This window comes from Pteropus vampyrus, unplaced genomic scaffold (assembly GCF_000151845.1).
Source record: "Pteropus vampyrus isolate Shadow unplaced genomic scaffold, Pvam_2.0 Scaffold448, whole genome shotgun sequence".
Lineage (NCBI taxonomy): Eukaryota > Metazoa > Chordata > Mammalia > Chiroptera > Pteropodidae > Pteropus > Pteropus vampyrus.
Window position 1 is genome coordinate 289,611 of NW_011889229.1, and position 9,797 is coordinate 299,407.

At 44.3% G+C, this 9,797-nt stretch overlaps 1 protein-coding gene and 1 pseudogene across 1 annotated transcript in view; both read left to right on the forward strand.

Annotated features, from left to right (window-relative positions):
* Positions 1-9,797, forward strand: part of LOC105306604 (zinc finger protein 665-like) — a 37,377-nt gene that overhangs the window by 22,103 nt on the left and 5,477 nt on the right. The window lies entirely within an intron of this gene.
* LOC111732366 lies at positions 8,801-8,919 on the forward strand (annotated as a pseudogene).

Below are 9,797 nucleotides of genomic sequence, written 5' to 3' on the forward strand. Positions count from 1 at the left end.
CCTCTGAGGGCCTTCACCTCGTACGTTCCCTAGGTAAGAACGCTTCAGCGATTACGGAAACCTTGCTTAGATGCCAACACAAGTTGGCTCGCATAGCTCTAAATTTTGATCCTAAAACTGGTATAAGTGACTTCAAACATGGAGGGATCAACTCTGCTCCACCATGCGGTAAAGACATGGCACCTTACCTAAACGCAGATGAGAAACCTTAAGAGGAAAGCGTCGGGGCGGTCACATGCTGTCACAGTCCCGCCCGGATCCCGCCCCTACGCCGGTTTCGCTTTGCATCTGGCACTGCGCATGCGTGTTTCTCCCTGGCCTGAGCACCTCTTGCTCCGCCAGGTCCCGCCTTTACGCGCTCCTCCCTCGCGGTCAGTGCGCAGGCGCGGACTCCCTCCAAGCCCCGCCCACGGGCCCTTTCCTCGGCTTCCCAGGGGCCCCTGCGCCGGCCTGACCTCTGACCAGGCGCTGCCTCAGGACGCGGTGGGTGGACGGAACCCCGCTTCCTCCCAGCCCGGGCTTCTGCGGACCTCCCTCCAACTTAATAAGGGGCCCGAATCCCAGGACACTGTTTGGGGTGGGATTTAGGAGAGAAAATCGCAGGTGTCTCTGGAAGAGGTCACCACACGCTCCGCGGGGAGGGGCCTCGTGGAAGTGGGGACCGCGACGGGGAGAACAGGACAGCGGCAGGAGGGGTGAGGGGATTGGACACGCGGGGGCCCCGGCGGTCAGGGCGGGGCCCTCAGAGACGACACCACATGGGAGAGACTTGTCGACGGTCGGACGGAGAGAGTGACTCGGGGAAGCGGGCAGAGGAGAAAGGAAATGGAGCGTGGAGAGGGACGGGGAGCTCCCGGGAGATGAGGGGAGCCGAGGGGATGCCCGATGAGCAGAGTCAGGGCGACCAGGACGGCGTCGGAGGAGAGCTGGGGGGCCGGAGCGGGAACAGCGAGCGGCGGGGCGACGGCCGCGGGAGACGCCGTCCTGACAGTTCAGCCAGCGGGGGGCGCCAGTGAGTCGAGGCAAGGGATGGGGAGAAAGGCAGGAAAAAATACGTGGTGATGGGGCGCAACCAAAGATTCGGGAGAAAGAGCCACTGAGGGTGAAACAGATTTCAAGAGTTCGGGGAGCAGGTGCAGAGAAAGGAGGAGGAAAAGGGGAGAAAGAGCAGGGCGGAGAGCGGGGAACGCAGGAAAGGACAACAGGGGAGAGAGACAGGGACGAGAGGGTCACACGGATCCACAGACAAATCTGCAGGGGAGCGGAAAGGGAGCCCCGACCTGGTGGACGGCGAGCTGATGGGATGCAGGTGACCCAGTTGTGGCTACTGACCTGGGCTTTACAATCGATTTCATTTAACAAGCGTCGAACTGTTTCAGTGATGCAGATGGGAAAGAGAATGGCCAAGCTCCAGTTCCTGAGGCTTGTGCGGTGTGTGATTATTTGCATCACCCGGTGGTGGCTTCGACGTGTCACCCTCATGCAGCCGGAGGGGAGGGACTGGTCTCAGTCCATCATGGGTCCCTTCTCATTTCCTGGGATGGTCTGAGGGTGGTGACCTGGGATCTGAAAGGACTGCGTCTGTCACCGCATGCTTAATAAAGTATATTAAAAGCGTTGCATTTCATTTTCTAAAATGCATTTGCTTTTTTTATTCTAATTACTTTTAATTCATTTTTTAAAAAAAATCTATTAAGATAAATCGTTTTTTAATTACCGCTTCTTCGTTTATAGTCATTAACTTCTGAAGTTTTGGAGACTTCTCATAACCAGCTGTTAATCATTTTTCCTAAATAAAAGGTAGTCTCAATAACAGAACCTACTTTCAGTAGTTAGTCTAATATGCAACACCTTTTTTTCCCTTTATGTGTGATTTGGCAAATTAGTGATCTGGGAGCTACAAAGTAGCTGATTCCCTCAAGTCCCTCTTGTCCATTCTCTGAAAATTTGGAAGGATGGCCCACACCAACCTGAAACTTGGTTCCCACAGAGTCCAGCCATTTATGGTGAACTAATTTGATCAGCTAAGACTTTCTCAGAATTTTTAGTACCAAAATCTGAGTTCATCATTTTATAGGTTTTCAATTTCGCTGTGATTTTCTGGAAAAGGGGAAGGAATTTCACCTGGTGAGCCTGTTCTTCTAGAAGTTCCCGCCCCGCCCCTCGCACCACCCAAAGGCTTAGGGGTGCAAGTCTGATGTCTGTGGCCCAGTGCTACAGGAAACAGGTGGGGGGTGAGGTCATATTTAAGTCCTCCCCGGGGACTTAAATATGCCATATGAAATGGCATATTTAAGTCCCCGGGGAGGACTTAAATATGCCATTTCATGGCCCCCTGCAGTCCATCACCACTTAGAGCGGGCCGATCCCCCAGGGATCTGTTCATTCAAGCATTCCCCCAGGGATCTGTTCATTCAAAAGTGGTTCCCGGTAGGGAACCACTACTAGATCACATGAGGAGTTTTAAGTCACCTGGGCTCCAGGCAGCAGAGACTGGAAGACTGGCCTGGGTGGAGCATCATTATGTTAGTGAGGTGTTCCAGGTGATTCTAAAGTGAGGCCAGGATGGGCAGGAGGGCTCCAGGACTCCTTTGCGAGAGTTGAGAGCAGGCTTTGGTCAGGGGCCAGTGACAGGGTGCTGTGGTGGGTTTTGGGGAGCAGGAAAGCAGCCTTCGCTGTCTGCTGTGGGAATTCGTGGACGTCTGTGGGAGGGGTGAGCAGGGAAGACGGAAGGAAAAGCTCACAGTTCGTTCTTCACATAGGAGCTCAATGTCTCTGACTCTCCGGTGACAACGGATAGGAGAGGGTGGCCTTTTCAGCGTCTCACGATCTTCAGCCTGTGAGTGTGTGGGGAGCAGATGAAGGGGCTGTGTTGACACCGTTGAAGACAAATTCTCAAGATTCGACGGTGATTCTTCACATAACATCCCCAAGGAAACAACCCAGTGTGCCAGGACAAGGACAAAATGGCAGCTTCTCAGGTAATTGTTTCGTCTGGGGTCAGAGGCTGTGTCTGGTTTTTTTCCTGCAATCAATGTATTTACATCCTGCAGCCTTTAGTTCTCTACTCTGATGCTCTTGTCTAGCGGGGTTGTTTTTAACTACTTATTTTTGTTGTTGTTGTTTGTATTTTTTTAAATGAGTGTCATGGTCATCTTTTTAGAATACTTTTGAACCTTGTCCCAAGCCTTCTCTGCTTCTCTCCATCCAGGCTCCTAAGGGCGTGAAGAATTCTCACCAGGAATTAATGACCCTCAGCTACTGAAAACATCCCCTTGGTCACAACAAACTGGGAAGGCGTCATGGCCACGACCCCTCTGGGGCCGGTCAGATGTCGCGATGAAGGGGCGTGTGTGTTGTAGGTTCCTCTAGCGCCACATCAGCACTGAGCAACGGGGTTGAGAACATGCACGTTTGACTGGGATGGCATTCATGGTCAGAGTAGCTCAGGAAAATTCCGAAAAATTAGAATTTTTAGAAGGAGACTTGCTCACTAGATTGGGAAGAAAGACTTACGATTTAAATGAGATTTTAGAGTTACACAACAAAGGAGCTTTGTGATGGTTGACATTTGCATAAAACTAATGTCTTAATTTGATCACGTTCAAATTACGATTTGCTTATTAATTCATTTTTTCCAGTAACATCACAGCAGTGATGATGAGTCCCTCCCTGTTCCTTGGTCGCCTAAATTTATTTTCAGTATTTGCTTCTATCCAGGTCTTGACGTTCTTTTTTCCCCAAATTTTGCATGCCATATCTCTGAGTCAGTGGAGAATTTTTCAACACCACAGCTAAGGATTTGAACCTTGGTCTGCAATTACCTATGTGCTCGTTGGATGCAGATCTAGTGGTTTTAGTCATCCCCTGTGATAAATGTTTGGAAAATATGACAGCCTCCATTCATCTTCAACTCATAGGCTCTGTTGAACCTTGAGAAGCTTGGCGATGGGCCCAGGACTCGTGGTCCTCGTCGTCCTCGTGGCCCACATGGCAGACGGTGTCTCACTGCCTTTCTCCCTCCACTCTGGGCAAAAAGAAAGCGAGATAATTGAGGTCTAAAGTAGAGGCTTCAATCAATCAGTCCTTGTTCCTGTAAAGGTTCATTATATTCCACACTCATGTCACAAACATACTGTACTTCATTCATCAATTTTTGTATTTTCAAGAAAGTTTACAAGAATCGTTGATATATGATCAAGTGTGTTAAATTTCAAAGAAATGAAAGACTAAGAAACAATAGCTCTAATTTACTTTATTGTGTATGTTTTTCTCTGTTTTTAAACAATAGAAAGAGGATCATCCACAAACTGATTTATGAGATTCACAAAATAATCTGAATGTCAGTAATGTGAAAATTCTGTCACTTTTAACGTGTACGTAGTTCCATATGTATGTCTGTGTGTATAAGAAGTTAACACTGTTGGAGCTGTTCTTTCAACTTGTTTAAGTTGTCTCTATTCTCAGTTACAGAAACTGTTGGGAATGTTCACGAAGGTTGTCTCTACATATTGGTCTGTGTTCTTTTTGAAAAATTGAGATAAAGTAAAACCTTAGCTCTACCATTTACTGGAACTTTCATAAAATATTCTCATAAAAGAGGAAGAATAGTAGTGTCCTCACTATTATTACATAAATGAATTATAAATTAATACATGAAAAACACTGATATCTATTATATACTAAATTTTCAAGATATTGCTGTCACTGGTTAAACGCAAACTTGTTATTTATCTCCCAGAAAAGTAAAGTCTCTTCAGAGGTTTAGTGGGTCATATATCAATCTTCTGTTTTCAGAATTAGAAAATACACTGGAGAACATTATCGCCAATGACTCCTCTCCTAGGTCACAACTAGTTTTCTTAACTCTGTTTTCATCTTTGGCCATGTTATGAACTCTGCCCATGGCCACTTGGTAAATGTGTTTTGTTTCAGAGACGGTTGACATTCAAGGATGTGGCTATAAATTTCTCTCAGGAGGAGTGGGCATGCCTGCACCCAGCTCAGCAGAAACTATACATGGACGTGATGGTGGAGACCTACAGGAGCCTCCTCTCCCTGGGTGAGGACACCTTCCTTCCAGAATTCCTACCCCACCCTCAGGGTCGTTTCCTTCATCAGTACGTCTCCTGGGAGCTTCTGCTTCATCCGGTAGAGTTTCGGGTCTCTGCTTTCAAGGGATAAATTAGGGGTTGCTAGTTTGGAAGGGTCTTCATGATGTACTTGGATACGGAACTCAGAATCTGAACACTTTACTTGTCTAGTAAAGATGTCAGAAAACGGTAGTTTGGGGAATCAGTTTCTAGAATATTCTAACATTCTACGATGTTCACTCTTCCCCCTCGCCCCCGAGCATGTACTGGATTGTAGAATCTCCATCAAAACTCATGTTCCTTTTTCTAATAAACAGGTCTTGCTGTCTCTAAGCCAGACCTAGTCATCTTCTTGGAGCCAATGAAGGAGGCCTGGGATGTGAAGAGAAAAAAGACAGTGTCCATCCACGCAGGTAGGTGGCGAATAACGGAAGCAGATGACACAAGTACGAGGGCCTCGCTAAGGTCACGGAGGAAGCCAGACCTTAAAATGTCTGTTGGGAATCTGTGCCTCAGTGGGAAGGATATGAGAAGCCCAGGTTTCTTTCTGTCACTGTCTCAGAGGGACAAGTTCTCTCCCACATGTCCCATAGTCCTACATCCTCCAGGGACTCCACCTGCTCCATGATCTTCGTCACACTCACAGTGGGGCCAGCGTCCTCCCCTTGGCCTGTGGGCTCCAGCAGGGTCTGCCTGCTCTTCCGTTGCCTTGGGGGCCTGGGAGAGTCCACACGTGCTGAGGAATTCTAGGGGAAGCCATTTTTTAAGTTCCGTTTTTGTGACACGTGAGGGCTTTGTGAAGGAAGTGGTGGAAATCCTGGAATTTGGTACAGAAATCTGTTCCCTGGGGCACTAGAAACAGATGGCTTATGTTTTCTGCTTTATAATTTCTATTTCTAAGGAGGATTCAAACACGACCCTACAAAGTTCAGTCTCAAAAATTTCATCACAGGCACCTTCCTGAATCGAGAAAACCTCATTCTCTGTTTCGCCTCACAGTGTTCTTTTGCTTTGTACGAACGAACATTAGAAACTCGAAGACTATGTCCCCAGGTTCCCTGACTGTTTCCCTCACCGAATTCATCAATAACTTAATGCCACAGGGGCCTTAGCATATTGCCCACCAAAGAGAGAAGTCTCCACTGTGACCCGACGTCTTAATACCAATCATTCTGTCTTGTTCAGTCCAAAGCTGCCTGGACCTGTGTCTTGTATGTGTTCACTCTCCAGTTAGATCTGTGTTACATTTTGTGGTTTTAGATTCTGAAGTGCTGATACGATGTGCTCTTTGAACCGCTCCGGGAAGAAGTGAGTTACCGAGTTTTTACGTTAGCATATTGATGAAAGTATTTGCTTCCTCAATTTCAGTTTGAGGCAAAAAGTAATCATTTGGTTTTTAGTCTGCCTTCCGCAGCATGTCTCCTAATCACGGAGTACTTTAATCTCAGATGTTCATTTTATAGATCAGTGATTCTTGGCCTCTTGGTATAATTTTCCCTTGACTTCTTTCATGACTTGTTTATTTTTCATATTTTATTTTTCTTTTCAGTCAGTGGTTATTGTATCTTGTTTAGTTAAATAGTATGGAGATAGCCTTAAATTCATATGTTTATGGAAGTTTTTATATCTTTGTGAGAAAAACACCAGTTTGAATTAAAGGTAGTTTTTGATGTGTTTTACAACTATTGCTTTTAGATATTTTTTATTTTCAATTTCGGCAAAAACATGTGACTAAAAATCTAACAGCTGGACCATCTGTAACTGTATAATCCAGTCACATTAAGTATGTTTAAGTTGTTGTGCAGTTGATCTCTAGAAATTTCTGCTTTGCATAACTGTCCCCAAACCCATTAAACCACCATTTCCTCGCGTATTTTTACCCCAAGCCCCTGACTACTACCATTTTACTTTTTTTTCTATGGAGTAGACTACATTAGATGACTTACAGAACTGGAATCATAGTATCTGTCTCTTTGTGACTCATGTGCTTCACTTAACAAATGTCCTCAAGGTTTTTCTGTTGTATCAGAGGATAAGCTGTTTCTATTCCAGGGCTCTGTAATATGCCAGTGTATGTGACACATTTTCTTTATCTGTTCATCTGTCATGGCTATTTGGGTTGCTTCCAAGTATTACAAGCTTTCATGCTGCAATGTATGTGGGTGTGAAGATGTCTCTTGAAGTTCGCTCTTTGAAGACTTTTAGATATATGTACCCAAGAGTAGATGGCTACATCGTAGGATACTTTTATTTTTAATTTTGTGAGAAATGTCATACTGTTTTTCATAAGGTTGGCACTAATTTATATTTCATCCAACTATACGTAAGGGTCCAGTTTCTCCACATTGATTCAACTCTCGATATATTTTTTTCTTTGATAGTGGTCATCCTATTTGGTGTGAATTGCTATCTTACTGTGTTTTGTTTTTTAAGTAACAGATACCAACTTTTATGTCATTGCGTGAGCATAAAGAACTACTGGAAAGACACATAGACCTGAGAACAGCTATTTCAGAAGTAGAAGTCTGAGGATGACTTTTCTTAAAGAGTAGTTTGGGGCTCACAGCAGAATCGAGTAGAAGTTATGGAGAGTTCTCCCCCTTCTCTTTGTTCCCCACCAGAGCGGTACAGTCATGACTTAGGCAAAGCTACATCAACACATCGTTATCCCACAAAGCTCAGACCACCTTAGGATTTGCTGTTGGGCTGTCCCTTCCGTGGGTGTGGACAGATTTGTGTTGACATGTATTGACCGTTGGAGCATCATACAGACTAGTTTCTTGGCCCTGTATATTCTCTGTGCTCTGCTTGCTCGTCTCTTCTAAATCCCAGCAACCTGTGATCTTTTCACTGTCTCCCATTGTTTTGTCTTTATTTGAATGTCATAGAGTTGGAATCCTACAGTATGGAGCCTTTTCGGATTGGCTTCTTTCACTTAATATGTATCTGGGAGTCGTCCACGTGTATTCTTGGCTTGATAGCTTATTTCTATATAGTGCTGAGTAACAGTCTATTGTCTGTCTACCACAATTATTCACTTCTCGACTGACATCTTGGTTGCTTCCAAGTTTGGAAATTATGAATGAAGCTGCTATAAACATTAACATACGGGCTTTCGTGTGGATCAAAGTTTTCAAGTCTTTGGGTAAACACTCAGGAGCACAATTACTGGGTCATATGGTGATAGAATGTTCAGTCAGAAGCACCCGTCCATCTCCCCAGGTGGCTGTGGCGTTGTGCATTCCCACCAGCCATGAGCAAGAGTTCCTGTTTCTCCACATCCTCACCAGCACTCGATGTTGTCGGTGCTCTGGTCACTGGCCTTTCTGCTGGGTTTGTGGTATAGTTTTCATTTGCTGTTTGTTCGTTTAATTCTCAGGGTTTTCTTATGCATTTCCCTAGTGACGTGATGTGGAGCATCTTTTTAAGTACTGCTTTGCCATCTGTTTGTGTTCTCTAGTGCGGTGTCTGTTAAGGTCCCTGGCCCAGTTTTCCATCAGGCTAGTAGTTTTCTCACTGTTGAGTGTGGAGAGTTCTTTGTATGTTTTGCATTGTTTTTTATGGGTGTGTCTTTTGCCAGAAATTTCTCTCAGTGTATGGCTTCTCATTTTGTGCTCTTGATGACCGACTTGTTTGTTTTTTTCCTTAATATTTGATTTGAAACATGAGAGTTCAAAACTTAATGCGGATTGACAAATAAAACACTTGTCTATGGCCATGCCACCCTGAACAAGCCCGATCCCATCTCATCTCGGAAGCTAAACAGGGTCGGGCCTGGTTAGTACTTGGATAGGAGACTACCTAGGAAGACCAGGTGCTGTAGACATAATAAATAAATAAATAAATAAATAAAATAAGGGGTTGTATGCTGACAAGGTCCTTGCAATCTGTGAAGTCAACCAAGGGTTGCCTTGCCTAAAAAAAAAAGAAAGAAAAAGAAAAAAAGGGACAACATAGTGATTCTTCATTTATAAATCTTATGACGTAATCACAACTCTAAGACTAGTAACTATCTGTCACCTTACAAAGGTAGTACAATGTCATTGACTATATTTCCTATGTTGCACGTTACATTTCCATGCCTTACTCATTTTATAACTAGACCTTTATACCACTCTACCATCCATGTTGTTGCCACTGGCATATTTTTCTTCTTGCTCTTGGCTTAATAATATTCCATTGTATATGTTTATCACATAATTTTTAAGCCATTGGTCTTTCAAAGGATGTTTAGGTTACTTCTGTATCTTATCTATTGTAAAAAACTGTTGCAGTGGATTTAGGGGTGCATATATATCCTTTGAATTAGTGTTTTCATATTCTTTGGACAAATGCCCAGAAGTGGAATTTCTCGGTTGTATGGTGTTCTGCTTGTAATTTTTTGAGGACACCCCATACTCTTTTCGGCTCTACCAATTTTTACATGTTCGTAATATATTCGTTATAGCTTTCTGTTTAATTCACTCTTTTATCATTTTATAATGTCCTTCATTGTTTTGTGACACTTTTTTACACCATGCATTTGTCTGATATTAGTTTGGCCACCGGTGGCCTTTATTGGTTATTGCATGGAATACTTTTCCCCACCATAATAGTTAAATGTGTGTGTCCTCACATCCAAAGTCTGTTGTAGGCAGAAGGTAGTTGGATTTTATGTTTTAATCCATTCGGCCAGCTTATGTTTTTTGATTGGGGGAGATTCAT